Here is a 15918-nt window from a genome sequence, read left to right on the forward strand (position 1 = left end):
TATATTTCCTTAATTTCAGTTAATATGCACTGGTGGTCATCATGTCCTGTATCTGTTTCAGCTGTTGCTGTTGTAAGGATAAATGGAAATATTTGAAGTTGTAACTTCTGAGATGAAACCATGTTTCAATGGTGGCATGGAAGTCAATATAGAATCATTCTTGAAATTTTTAAGCTAACAAATATCTTCCTACTAGAAGTATAATTGGGTCTATTGTATTTTCAATTCATTTTCCTTTTTCTGGCTGCTACTAACAGGGAATACACTGGGGCAAATTGCTGGGGAGAAGGCTGGTATCTTTAAGGTGTTCTTTATTTAAATTATACTCAAAGCATATAACTTACATGCACGTAGAATATGTTTTTTCCCATACCACAATCGTGGAGTCTTTGTGTTGCATTTCTTTGTAAATATGGCTTTGCATTTCCTGATGCAGCATGGTGTTCCTGCCTTTACTGTGTCCCAACCTGAAGAAGCAATGCGTGTACTTGAAGAGACGGCCGCCAAGCTGGATGTAAGTATTCTCTGATACTTCTTTTGGCTGGAGAAATGGAATATTTATGACCTAGAACTCAGCTCCAGATTATTGAAGATTGATTCGATGAACGATGCTATGATGCTAACCCTAAACTGAGTTGTCTATTTTGGATCATAAATGCAAAACTACTGGTTATGCTGGTTTACAGCAACTGATTCAGTAATGGCATTTCTTTAGATGTTCGTTGACCTGCTTAGTGGTTGAAATCACAAATATAATTGCATTCTTAATCAATCCTATGTTGTTGTGACTTGTGAGGGATTCATTTAGGACTTTCATGAATGGCTAGGTTATATACAATATTATAGATGAGACTTTGGGCTTCTTATTTAATGAAAGGCGCCCCTGCTATATGTGCTACCGCAGTTATCAGTTGTCTTGCCTTAACCCAGTGATGCCCCTCCATTTATTCAGGGTCCTTAACAAAGTGGATCAGAACACTTTACCCAGTCAAGTATTGTACTTGGTTATCCTATTAGAAGCAGGTTAAGTCTTTTTTTTTCTTTTTGGTGACTAAGATGTTCAAAGCAGTTTGCGCGTACCTCTGAGTAAACAACTGGGTAAATTACCCCAAGGGGTACTCGAACTCAGAAGTCAAAACCCATGTTGCGCCATCTTTCAAGAGTTGACAAGAACTATATATGATTCATCTTCTGAGTTTACATCTCAGTAGCATTCATATTTCAGCTCACATTAAAAGACAAATTGCATATGTTGACGCTTGATTTTGGACGCAATGACTCGCACGTGGGAAACAGCTGAGCTGACTTAGGAGACACACGTGATGGATCCATGAGATTTGAATAGGAGCTGAGATTATATATTTGCAGAAAAAAAAGTAAAAGTTGGCAAGAGGGGTTTTATAGTGGTTCGGATGCAACAAGCGACTCCTACATCCACTGTTATTTTATTGATCTCTGATATTTCTATGAATTGCCCGTAAGGCAACAAAGATGAAGAAATACAGTGTTTTACAGAGAGAAAGAATTGAAGCTAAATCTCAGCCCAGCCTCCAGCCTTCTCTCTTCGGGAAGAGAAATGCCCGTTTATTCACATTGCACTCAATGCAATGAGTGTTTTGCAAGCTGTCTTGACACATGGAAGGCTCTTGTCCATTCATCTCTTGAAATGAGATAAAGTTGGTGAGAATATCTTTGGAGATATGGGCTTGGCAGCTGGTACAAAGAGACATTAATTGTGCTGAATAGGCTTGACTTTTGAGGCATAACAGAAGCCCCTAGTTTTTGAAGTGCGTTGCACTTTAGAAACTAAAGTCTTGATCTGACTGGCTGCCGTCTCAAATGAAGAGCTCGAACTGAAATCGTTAGGAAGATGATCAGAAATCTGTTAGAAAAACGACCAGAAATCTGTTAGGAAGCGACCAGAAATCTGTTAGGAAAACGACCAGAAATCTGTTAGGAGTTACAGAAATCTGTTAGGAAAACGACCAGAAATCTGTTAGGAGCGACCAGAAATTGTTAGGAAAATGAGCAGAAATCTAGTAGGAGCTCGACCTGAAATCTGGTAGGGAGAACGACCTGAAAGGTCGTAACGAGCTCAATCTGAGCAAAACGAGCTCAACTTGAGAGTAAACGACCTGACCTGAGAGCAACGAGCTCAAAAAGCAAAACGACACTCAATTTTAGAGGTCAAAACGAGCTCAATCTGAGCAAAACGAGCTCAACTTGAGAGCAAAACGACCTCGACCCAAAGGTCAAAACGAGCTCAAAAAACAAAACAACCTCAATTTTAGAGGTCAAACGAGCTCAATCTGAGCAAAACGAGCTCAATTGAGAGCAAAACGACTCCGACCTGAGAGGTCAAAACGAGCTTAAAAAACAAAAACGACCTCAATTTTTGAGGTCAAAAAGACCTGAATGAGCAAAACGACTAACTTGAGAGGTCAAAACGAGCTCAATGAGCAAAACGACCTCAACTTGAGAGGTCAAAACGAGCTCTACCTAAGAGCACAAGAGATCAGCGATCTGAACACGCGATTTGAAGCTAAAGATCGCGATGAAGCTGAGGATCAGGATGCATGGGCGTGCGATCTGCGATTAGCCACGCGATCGAGGAACTGATGCGTGCGATCTACGATCTGGCACCCGCGATTGGAGAATTCTGATGCGCAATCGAGAATTCTAAACACGTGCGACTACGATCTGGCCACGCGATCGGAAAACTCTGACGCGGGTTTGAGATCTGAGCACGCCATCAAGGAACTTTGATGCAGGTTGAGAATCGGACCTACATGGGCCGCCAAACTGTTGACGCTTGATTTTGGACGCCAACGACTCGCACGTGGGAAACGCTGAGCTAACTCAGGAGACACACGTGATGGATCTATGAGATTGAATATGGAGCTGAGATTATATATTTTGCAGAAAAAAAAATAAAAGATGGCAAGAGGGGTTTTATAGTGGTTCGGATGCAACAAGCGACTCACATCCACTGTTATTTATTGATCTCTGACTATTTCTATGAATTGCCGTAAGGCATACAAAGATGAAGAAATACAGTGTTTTTACAGAGAGAAAGAATTGAAGCAAATCTTAGGCCAGCCTCCAGCCTCTCTCGTCAGGAAGAGAAATGCCCGTTTATTCACATTTGCACTCAATGCAATGAGTGTTTTGCAAGCTGCCTTAACACCATGGAAGGCTCTGTCTTTTCATCTCTTGAAATGAGATAAAGTTTGTGAGAATATCCTGGAGATATGGGGTTAGCAACTGGTATAAAGAGACATTAATTGTGCTGACATAGGCTTGACTTTTGAGGCATAACACTACAAATAATCAAACGCTTACAAACACAAGAACTTTCAAAGAACGGAAATGCAGGAATTCCAGTGACAGAAGCAACAATCACATAGCTGCAAGGCCAGCCACAACCGAGTATATCTTCTTCCAAATACCCTCCATTGCTTCACTGCTTTGAGCCTGCTGGTATGAAAAGGAGGCACTTCCACGGGATAGTACACATATGGCGACGGAGAAGCCCACGAAGGGCCTACCGGTTGTTCTTTAGATCGCAAAAGTTTGCAGAATAATTAACACACTCATATGGATGTGCACGTCACACTTCTTGCAAGAGTATCGCCACGCTAAACAAGGGTATCGGCAAACCAAACAAACACTAGGCTTCGAATCCTAAGTGTCAAAGCATGAAATGGGTGAATCATCTGCATTATTCTTTTGGCAATTGGGTGCAAAGTGGATGCACTAGAAAGTACATTTTTGGCAGGCAAGCGAGCCCAGACGAAATCGCGCCTAGTTTGCAGGGCCGCGGCCACCGGGAGGCACATGAGGGACAGTTTGTGCTTGGGTGGACGTGTGATTGGAGATATTGAGGACCCGTGGCGCAACATTCGTGCATGCGCTAGTTAGTCGCATTGTTGCCAGTAGTTTCTTCCATAGCCATTGCATAAACAATTCTGCATTTAGATCAACCGGGTAAAGACTTGGGATGGCATGGATTGTTAAAGTTATCAAGGCATTGATCTGTGAGAAGTAATGATAGTGCAGCCTCTTTCATACAAATGTTTAGACCGTGAGAGTTGACTGGTAAACACCGACTCAGTTTAAATTTAGGTTGAAGTTAATATGCATTTTTGTTGTCAAATTAATTTGTAAATGATTGGCTTGGCATATTTATGATTTTTGTTTTTTCTGACCAGGGATTACGTTCTAATACGTTACTTAGATGGTACCAATGAACCACTAGCCATAAGATAATCTGAAATTAGTAGTTTGAATATATATATAAGCATAAGTTTGAATATTCTAAATATGAGTGACTCGTAGAGATTCTTAGTGTATTACTTAAGAGGTTTTGAATTCTGAGTCTCTCTCATAGTTGCTAATAGAGTGGTACTAGAGTTCTTATCTGACGGTAGTTTTCAAGGTCTTGAAAGATTAATTGAGTACGCATAAAATGGTCTAAACAACCTTGTCATAAAAAAAAAAAAAAAATCCATTTGTTAAATCAATTAGAATTAAATAGGCATGTATGTTGGTTGTTGGTGCCGTTACTTTCCACAAGTTGACGAGTTCTACAGCTGAGTCATTGTGATTGTGAACATTGATCACGCTGAATAAAAAAAAAAAAAAAAAAAAAGGAGAAAAGCTATATTAAGCTCTCAGATCCCTGATTGTATAGTTGTATTATTATATACCCCCAATATGAGAGATCTAAACAACAAAATTGCAGCATCAGCAATTAGACATTGACCAAAATTGTAGTTGTATATATAGCTCTAAGATGAGAGATCTAAAGTTTAATCTAAACATAAAAATTGCAGCATCACCAAGATATCGACCAAATTGCTTGAATCTGAAAAATGTGTTGGAACTACCCACCGGACGATTGATGAAAGATTTGGATAACTAAATTTCTTAAAAGCAACGCTCCGTATATATTTAACTAATAAACACACCATTCATTCAACAAAAGTGAGCAGAGTAAGTAATATTATACTCAAACTTTTTTTCATAAATTTTTTTCAAATCAGTCACAATTTTAACTGTGATTTATCAATGAGATTTATGATTGAATAATTATAATATCTTAAAGTTTGAAAAAATTTTAAGAAAAAATTGTGAGGTGTAAATTTTATAAAAGTTTGCTTCCAATAACGTCAAAGCTCAAGGACCGACATGCCGTAGTGTGTAACACAACCTCGATATCCACTTAGCAATTAGTTTTTACCTTTAATCTTTGACATCTTGCCAATAAAGTGAAGCAAAGGTTCCGACGACATCGTTGGAAATATACCCGGCCGAAAGAGCGTGGAATCCTTGACAGTAAACTACTGAACTGTTGCACATCTTAAAAAGTGCATAATACGACTTAAAAATGTTATTTAACTATGAATTGGTTTAAGGCAGAGAAGATAAACATCTAAACCTCATAGATTGTTCATTATGCAGTTGAATTTAAGTACCATCCTTATCACTATTCGTTTCTTCTTATCACAGTGTTAGCCTTGAATTCACGTTTGCAACATTCTTTCTTGGAAAAAACATAAGCATGGAAACGTATATTGACTGGAAACAGCATTGGTTCAGGTATTAAGGCTTGATAATACCAATAGAAATAAAGAAAAAAGAAAACGAAAAACCTTTCTGTTTCTTTAAGCTCTAACAATCAGACACACTCCCATTGCTTCTATTTAGTCTCCCTCCTCTCTACTTCTCTTCATTCACCTGCAAAAATGTCTCTAACTCACTTCTCCCTTTGCTCTCCTTTTTTCTCTCATTTTCCCTCCCTCTTCTCTCCGCCACCCCTTACCTCTCACCCACCACACTTTTCCCAAATTACCAAAACATGCTCAAATCTTTCAAAATTTTCACTTACTCCCTCCCCCCGACCACTAATCTTCTCCACAACACCCGAGTCCCTCTTTTCTCTTCTCTCCTCAAAGCCCCTTCATCACTAAAGACCCAGAACAAGCCCACCTCTTCTTCGTCCCCTTCTCATCCATACCTCCACGCGTTCCCTTGGCCGAGTCATCGCTGGCCTCCGAAACGACTTCCCGTTTTGGAATCGCACTCTTGGCGCCGACCATTTTTATATCTCGTGTGAAGGTTTGGGCTTTAACTCGAACAGAAATGTCCTCGAGTTGAAGAAAAACTCGGTTCAGATCTCGTGTTTTCCGACATCACGAACCGAGTTTGTCCCACATAAAGGATATCACCTTGCCCCCACTCGCGGATCCTCATGCGTCAAAGGGCCAACCAACAAGACAAAACGGCATCTGGGCTTTGTTAGATTCGGCGCGGTTAGGAGTCAAGTTTGCTCAGTGAACTAAGGGATGATCCGATTTTTGGTGGAATCTGGGCCGTCCGATGAGCTGACTTTTGAGGAGATTGTAGAACATAGTAAGTTTTGTTTGTTCGAGTACGGGGAGGGGATGTTTCCGGGATTAGTGATGCGGTGCGTTTCGGATGCGTGCCTGTGGTGATTACTGACCGTCCGATTCAAGATCTGCCGCTGTTGGACGTGCTGAGGTGGCAAGAGATCGCAGTTTTTGTTGGGTGGAATAAAGGTAAGATGGGGTCAAGGTCAACTCACTGAAGAGGTGTTGCATCGCAGTGTGGGGAGGAGAGTACGAGAGGTCAGAGATTGTGTGTGACGGCGGGTCTGCACTTTGTATGGAATGAGGAACCAGCCGTACGATGCTTTTATATGGTGATATATCAGATGTGGCTGAGACGCCACACCATTAGATACGCGTCGTAGGGGAAGTGCATAAAGAATATCTGTCTTATTGTTTATTTTTTTTGTTTGACTATTTGACTTTGTGTAGAAACCAAATGGTATCTACTGTTTTTAGAAGTAATTTTGTTCATGAAAATTAGAACGGAAAATTATTCTATCTTAAATTATAAATAAGTTCCTTTTCATTGCCATGGAAGATTTGATCATGTTTACTATTATTTATTCAATTTTAACTTTATAAAATATTAGAGATATAAACTTATATTCTTATTCTTTGGAAAAGATAACCATTACCAATAATAAAGAAGAACAAACAAAAGTTGAAGCATAAAATTTGGAAATCCACGAGTAAAATAATGCTGTTATCTATAATTACACACATCGCATGGTTTTTTTTTTTTTTTTTTTTGTAATTGGTGTGTTCAGAGTCAGTTTCAGCTCTTAATTAATCTTCGAGTCCATTAAACACTTCTATAAGTCCACAGGACCAGATAACCGCACTATTATTGTGTTAAAGTGGTCTCAAGGTTGAACTAAAAACTTAAGAAAATGAGAAACCTTAGACGTCAGGCTAACTCTATGGTGTGTTGGTTGGATGGATAATGTCGTCTTATAAGCTCGATTACTAGATTGATTGTCAGTAATATAAGATTGGTATTCTTCTAAAACAATAGTAGTTACCTGGATATATAGATAGTTTGATTACTTCCATTTTTTAGGTATTTTAAGATTACTTGATAATCTATTTTTTTTTTTTACTTTTAATTAAAAAATTTAGCAAATAATACCTTATTTTTAAAATTTCATTAACTGACATTACAATTTACCATATTAATAAATTGATAAAGCCTTAAACATAACACACTGCACCCAACCACTGTGAAGTGCTCTTAAGATTATAAAAGTTCCTTTTCATTGCCATGGAAGATTTGATTATGTTTATATTATATTTATTCAATTTTAACTTTATAAAATTTAGAGATATAAACTATATTCTTATTCTTTGAAAAGATAAACCATACCAATAATAAAGAAGACAAACAAAGTTGAAGCATAAAATATTGGAAATCCACGAGATAAAATAATGCTGTTATACTATAATCATCACACATCGCATGGTTTTTTTTTTTTTTTTTTTTTTGTAATTGAGGTATCGAGTCATTTGCACGATCTAATAATCTTAGGTCCATTAAACCTTCTATAAGTCCACAGGACAGATAACCGACTATTATTGTGTAAGTGGTCTCAAGGTTTGAACCAAAACTTAAGAAAATGAGCAAACCTCATTGACCATCAACTAACTCCTTATGGTGGGTTTAGTTGAGGTAAGTAGATTATTGAGATAATTCGTCTTATATTGCTCGATTACTATGATTGGTTTGTCAGATTACCTGAATCTTAATTTTTCAGTATTACCTAGTAATCTTAACTTTTGTTATAATTTTACCTCTTATTAATAAAATTTTAGGCAATAAAGCCCTTGTTTTTAAAATAATTTACAATTATTTGCCAGTACAATTTGAGCCCTATTTAATTAAATTTTTGGATAATAAGCCCTTATATTTAAAATAAATTGCAAACCACCACGTCGGAAGTGTGGGAGTCGCTAGGAGTCTTTGATATTGGCCGTTTTTGGCTATTGATGGCCAAAAACGGCTAGATGGCTGTGTAGATCTAGTCGAAAATGACCAGATCTATTCTGGCCATTTCGATATGGTCTTTAACGACCATTGATCTAGTATTGACAGACCAGATCGACTGATCTAGCCTAAACAACATCGATAGAAGACGACCAGATTAGATTTGGCGTTTTCTAGCCAGATCTGTCACGATCTGGCCGAAAATGGCCAGAGCAATGCACAGAGGCCATTACTTGCTGACCGTGTGCCGTTGGGTTACCAAAGCTGGTGGCCAGGGGGGGTGTGACGGCTGGCTGTGGTTTGGAGGTGGCCGGTGGGGATGTATTCGTTGATTTTCCAAAATTGTATTATGGGGTTGTTTTGCTAGTTTTGAATGTAGGGATTATATTTAATCCAAATAATAATTGAATAAGAGGACAATTCAATAATTTAAATAACATACCCATCAATCTATTTCTCCCAAACCAAACAATTAATACAACTATCCACCAATTCTTATTCTTATTCTTTCGAAAAGATAAACCATTACCAATAATAAAGAAGAACAAACAAAAGTTGAAGCATAAAATATTGGAAATCACGAGATGAAATAATGCTGTTAGCTATATATCACCACATCGCAGTTTTTTATATTATTATTTTTTGTAATTGGGATATCCGGGTCAGTTTGCACGCATCTTAATTAATCTTCAGGGTCCATTAAACACTCTATAAGTCCACAGGACTAGATAAGCTGTATTGTTATTGTGGTAAATGGTCCCAAGGTTTGAACCCAAAAAAATAAGAAAATGAGCAAACCTCATTGACGTTAGGCTAACCCCTTATGGTGTGTTTGGTTAGAGGTAATGTTGGATATATTGAGGTAATGTCGTCTTATATTGCTCGATTACTACGATTGGTTGTCAGTATACTGCTAATCTTAATTTTGTTACAATTTTACCCTTTATAATAAAATTTTAGGCAATAATGCCCTTGTTTAAAAAAATAATTACATTAATTGCCAGTACAATTTGACCCTATTTAATTAAATTTTTGGAAATAATGCCTTATTTTAAAATAAATTGCAAACCACCACCGTCGGAAGTACTGGGTCGTAGGAGCTCTAATATGGCCGTTTTTGGCATGTTGATGTCGAAAAATGGCTAGATGGCTGTAGATCTAGTCGAAAATGACCAGATTTATTTGACCATTTCGATATGGTCTTTAATGACCATTGATCTGGTCATTGACGACCAGATCGACGGATTGGTCTATATTAACAGCCACAACAGAAACGACCAAATTAGATTTGGCCGTTTTCTAGCCAGATCTGTCACGATCTGGACGAAAATGGCCAGCGCAGTGCATAGAGGCCATTTGCTGAAGTGTGCTGCGTTGGGTTACCAATGCTGGTGGCCAGGGGTGGTTGTCAAAGGTGGCAGGGTTGGGATGGTGGCCGGTGGGGATGTATTCGTTGATTTTCCAAAATTGTATTATGGGGTTGTTTTTGCTAAGTTTTTGAATGTAGGGGATATCTAATCCAAATAATAATATTGAATAAGAGGACAATTTATAATTAAAATAACATACACATCAATCTATTTCTCCAACCAAACATATTATACAACATATCCACCAATTCTTATTCTTATTCTTTCGAAAGATAAACCATTACCAATAATAAAGAAGAACAAACAAAAGTTGAAGCATAAAATATTGGAAATCCACGAGATAAAAATATGCTGTATGCTTAAATATACATCAACATCGCAAGTTTTTTTATTATTATTTTTTTGTAATTGGGGTATCCGAGTGTGGCACGCATCTAATTAATCTTCAGGGTCCATTAAACACTCTATAAGTCCACAGGAAGATAAGCCGTATTATTATTGTGGTAATGGTCCCAAGGTTTGAACCCAAAAACTTAAGAAAATGAGCAAACCTCTTGAGTGTTAGGCTAACCCCTTATGGTTGTTTTGGTTGGAGGGAATGTTGGATTATTGAGGTAATGTGTCTTTATATGCTCGATTACTACGATTGGTTGTCAGTATTACATGAATCTAATTTTGTTACAATTTTACCCCTATTAATAAAATTTTAGGCAATAATGCCCTGTTTAAAAAATAATTTACATTAATTGCCAGTACAATTTGACCCTTTTAATTAAATTTTTAGATAATAATGCCTTATATTTAAAAAATTGCAAACCACCACCGTCGGAAGTGTTGGGAGTCGCTAGGGGTCTCTGATATGGCCGTTTTGGCCATATTGATGGCCGAAAACGGCTAGATGGTGTAGATCTGTCGAAAAGACGAGATCATCTGGCCATTCGATATGGCTTTAACGACCATTGATCTGGTCATTGACGACAGATCGACGGATACTAGCTACAAACATTGACATAAACGACCAGATTAGATTTGGCCGTTTTCTAGCCAGATCTGTCACGCATTCTAGCCGAAAATGGCAGAGCAGTGCACAGAGGCCATTACTTGCTGACGTGTGCGTTGGGTTACCAAAGCTGTGGCCGGGGTGGTTGTCGACGGCTGGCAGTGGTTGGGATGGTGGCGGTGGGGATGTATTCGTTGATTTTCCAAAATTGTTTTATGGGGTTTTTTTGCTAAGTTTTGAATGTAGGGGGTAATTTAATCCAAATAATAATTTGAATAGAGGACAATTAATAATTTAAATAACATACCATCAATTTATTCTCTAACCAAACATATTAATACAACATATCACCAATTTATTCAACCAAAATCATTTCTAAACATTCCCAGCAATCTTAAGGTAATCTATCTTTAAATTAATATAACATTTTTAGTATAAATATATTTCCTGAACCAAACACCATAAAGGGTTAATATATAAGTTAACTTTCCAAAGTTACAGATAAATTAACTTTAGTAAAACCCATAAATACTAATTCTTTCACGAATAAAATCAATCTTACCTAACTATTTTATACATATTTGAAATAAAATAAATTAATTTTCAAAAAATAAAATTAGGTTTATAGAACTTTGAAATTTTTCAAAATTTCAAAAATGCCAAACACTATAAATTATCTTCGTGTATTTTATTCTAATTCTAAAATCCACACTTTCCTTCACTTTCAACTTTAGCCCTCCATCCCCATCCCGTCATCTTCTTCCCTACAAAACCAACCACCGCTTTCTCTCTCTATCTGTTTTATCACAACAAGCTCAACACAATCTTTTATTTTCTCCGCCTTCATTCATACGCACTACATATATACGTTTCACATATTTGTTTTGTTTGGTAACTGCAAGCAAATTCTATTCAGGTTCAATCGAAATGGGAAGAAGGTAAAACTAAAATGGAAGAAGGATAAAACTATCACTAACTTCATAATTTAACTCGGCCAGTTTGTTAGTGAAGCTTAGTAGTGATTTTGTTTTAGGAAACGAAAATAGAAAAGCGACAGCGTATGAAGAAGCATGGATGCTTATCTTCTCCATCACAAAACGCAATCGTATTGAACCAGGCGACAGATCTTATTCGCTTGATCTCATCGCGAGTATGTCAAGGTAATCAGGTGCAGCATTTGATTGTAAATTTGTATGTTTATATCATTTTTTCAAATTATAGTGAGTTTTTTTATATGTGTAGATGTGGACTTAGAGGAAGCAATTTCAAAAATGAGTGTTATTCATGTGCTGGCACAAAGGAAAGGTATAAATAGATTCTTCTTCAATTATTTTTTTAGTTGAAGCTTAAGTATTTTTAGTTTGATTCGTGTTCGAAATTGTTTTGTGTTGTGTAAATAAGAAATGTGTTACTGGTATTTAGTTTACAGGGTAAGAGTTGAGAGCAACCTAACATTTTGGCTTCTTGAAGTGAGAATCTTTTTTGAAATCTTGCTTTATTCATATTTAGTTTAGTAGAGCAATAAGAAACGGAGTATCTTATCGAAATTTGTACAATTATTAAATTGGAAAGCCTAAACTAGACTCTTTTTTTGCGCTCTTTTTATTTATAGTTATGAATTATCAGATACATAAATGGTTAAGTGAGGAATATGACTATATTGTGACTTATAGGCATTGAGGAGGATTTCTTTTTTAATTTACTTATGATTACCTCTGTTTAGTTGTTTTCTGTTTCTTAATCACTTTTGTACTTGACCATTAAAATTTAAAGGAACAGTTTGTATTTTATGATAATGTAATTGGTGATTATTAGTTATTATGCTTAGATGAGAAGAATTCAATAGCATTAATTGGTGATTAATTGGTTAAATTATTGTGGATCATTTGGTTTCTTGAAATTGGCAACCAAAAATAGGAATTTTTTATCATAACATATAAAAAAAAAGACAAAAAAAAATTATTAATAAAACCGGTTAACCGGATTGCAAATCGAAAATTCGGTTCGGTTTGCAAACCGGTTAATGCAAAAAACCGGACCGGTTTCGGTTTGCCATATGGCTTGAACCGAAAAACCGGTTCGGTTACAAAATGTATGAATCCGGTTCGGTTAATCGGATTTTTACAGCCCTAGGCAAGCATGGGTTGATGGGGGTGTTTTTGTTAATTTTTGAACTTTTTTTGGGGGGGTATTTAATGAAATTAATAAGCTTAAGGGGTCTAAAAGTAATTAAAAAATATAGTAATATTTCTGGAATAATGTGCCAAACAATATTTGGGGAATAGGACTGGGAATATGGATATAAATACTGAACCAAATGCACCCTAAGATATTATTATTAGAGTAATGTTACGCCCATAATTTTTTCTTACAATCTCGACATGACAACTCGCAATTGGTTAGATATAATTTATTATATGGGATCTAGGTAGGACCTATTATGAGCTGACAAATTGCGAGCTGCCACATCAAAGTTGTAAGAGAAAATTTATGAGAAGAGATTATGGGTGTGACATTTTCCATTGTGCAAGTCTTTTGGACGATCAAATTCGTGTCAGCCGTCCTCTACACCATGTCAAGATCTAATGGTCAAACTTGCCTGTGTCACTACCACAGAAGATTACTTCTCCAGCAAGATTATCTGTCTCAAGTATGGATGTTCATATTTAAGCATGGGGAGTTTGACTCAGATTGGAGGATTATGCGTGTAATTCACTCCATAACAACTCCCAACCACTGTCAAGTGGTGTGTAAAAGGGAGAAACCACCTCTGTTTTGGGGATGGATTATTCACACTCAAACAGAAAACCCATTTAGAGAGACAGAGAGAGAGTTTATTCTCGTTTTTACGCGTTTTCCTCTGTAATCACTCTAATAGTAAGCCAATTATAAAAGCAATAAGATAACAGTGAACGTAGACTTGATTATAACTCGTCAAACCACTTTAAAAACCTTCTTTGATTTTTCGTTGTGGATTTTCTAATTTGTTCTAACTGGTTATTCGTAATCATGTACACATCATATCCAATCTCAACAAAGTCGATTGGGCACGGCTGGTTGTTGCATTTTTGCATAACAACAATTATTTTAAATATTAACATATATGTATAATTAAGATAAGATGATCCTTCAGTTGCTGGACAACTTTAAACATGAGTTGAAAGTATCATCATGCATGCGACTTTTAATTTATCCTCTTTTGAGTAACGCCACTGGAATTTTTGTATGAAATAAGTTGATAAATAAACCATCTAATTCCTCAAGTTAAGGCGATTTAATTTTCCTATTATTATTATCTTTAATTGATCTTTGCAAGAGTGTTTTTTTTTTTTTTTTTNGGGTGCTTGATTATGTTAAATTGTTGTGTGGACAAGGTTACAATACTACACTTCTAAGGATTGTGACTGGGGACAATAGCAGTTGTTCCGCGGCAAACACGGGAGCTGTGTGGGACTTGAACTACCCTTCCTTTGCTGTATCAACCAATTCTACGCAATAAATTACTCGCGTCTTCCATAGAAATGTTACAAATGTTGGATCACCAGTGTCCACTTACAAGGCAGCTGTTGTGACTCAGCCTGGATTAGGGATCCAAGTTCAACCAAGTGTTCTGTCTTTCAAGTATGTTGGGGAGACCAAATCCTTTGTTGTCACAGTTACAGCAGAGGTGTCGAAATCGTTGAATAGGAGCTCTGGTTCTTTGGTTTGGGATGATGGGGTGCATCAAGTGAGGAGCCCAGTTGTTGCTTATTATCTCTTTGAATCTGAAGATTAAACAGATTTATGCACAAATTATTGGTTGAAAAACTGAAGTGCTATTAAATTTCTTTACTGTAATGAATAAAAAAGCATAGTTTGATCAATTTCATTGTAATAAAAATTTTTATTATTCACGATTGAAGTTCTTTGAAGACAAGTTTTGTATGTAAAAGTGCCTATTGTTCTCAAGTGAGCAGGGGAAGGTCACCAAATGCTGCAAAATAGATTTGAAATTACTACTGATTGTTGGTGAATCATTTGCTATGATGTAAGCCCCCACTTATGTAATATTAATCACACAGCAATGTTATTATGCCTAAAATAAGGGCTGAAATATGTTGACGACATCAAGCACCAATCAAAATCTAGGAAAGCATTCCACAGTCCAAAACATGACACATCTCTACAGGTAAAAGGCATATAGCTATCACAGACCCAAACCAACTTGATCAAGAATTTGTGCTTGGGTGAATTTGATTCAAACACCTATCCAAGCCTTATTTAATTTAAGGATATTTTTTTAGTTCTCAACGAATGGAAAGGTAGGAGGGATCTTCACGACATCAGGCCACTTGCAAAAGTGTAATCACTACCTTGAGCTAAACGGGTATAAAAAGGTAGCTCCCCCTTATAAAATCAGGATCAGATATTCACACATTCAACAAAGAAAATAGCAAAGATATACGACTAGAAAGAGATTGGCTTGACATTCTCTAAGAACACTTAGAACACCAAACACTTGTAATCCTAGGTCGCAGCTCGCGACCTCTTGTAAGCTTGTCTAGCGATCAGAAAGTAATTTATATTAAACAATGATAGAATTTTAAGTGGGAGTATTGCAGTCTCACACTGACTAGGCACGCTCAAGCATACTAATTTATAAGAGAGGGTAATCCTCCCATGCAACAAGGTCTTATTGGATGAGGAATCAGACCCACCTTAAATTCTATTTCACAGTGGAGGTATGATTCTCTTTAAGCATCTGAACTACTATCAAAATCATTTTATCAACTTTATATTTACGTCTTTGCATGTTACTGTGCTCACAATACCTTACCTATTCACTATAATCAACTCACATGTAACTTGTTAGTACTTTACACATGCGAAGTCGTTGGTGTCAAAATCAAGCATCAACAAATGTAATATTGGACGCCTGGATAAAGGCAGGAAATAGGAATTAGGAGAAAGACATGCCATCCCCGATTAAAAATTAAATATGTATACAATATTTAATACTTGTTACTTACATTGATTTAAATCAATTTATGCATAAAACTAATCCACTCCATTGTACCCTCCGGACTTTCAAGTTTAAAATCTATGAGCAACGGGTCATAAAAAAGGATTTACACGGCAATCTAACCCACTCCCAGATTTAGTAATCATTACCTT

At 36.7% G+C, this 15918-nt stretch overlaps 1 protein-coding gene across 2 annotated transcripts in view; it reads left to right on the forward strand.

The window, feature by feature from the left end:
- The window catches only part of LOC116132477 (folylpolyglutamate synthase), a 35643-nt gene that overhangs the window by 2401 nt on the left and 17324 nt on the right, over positions 1–15918 (forward strand). The window lies entirely within an intron of this gene.

Source organism: Pistacia vera, unplaced genomic scaffold, assembly GCF_008641045.1.
Source record: "Pistacia vera cultivar Batoury unplaced genomic scaffold, PisVer_v2 Contig254, whole genome shotgun sequence".
Taxonomy (NCBI): Eukaryota; Viridiplantae; Streptophyta; class Magnoliopsida; order Sapindales; family Anacardiaceae; genus Pistacia; species Pistacia vera.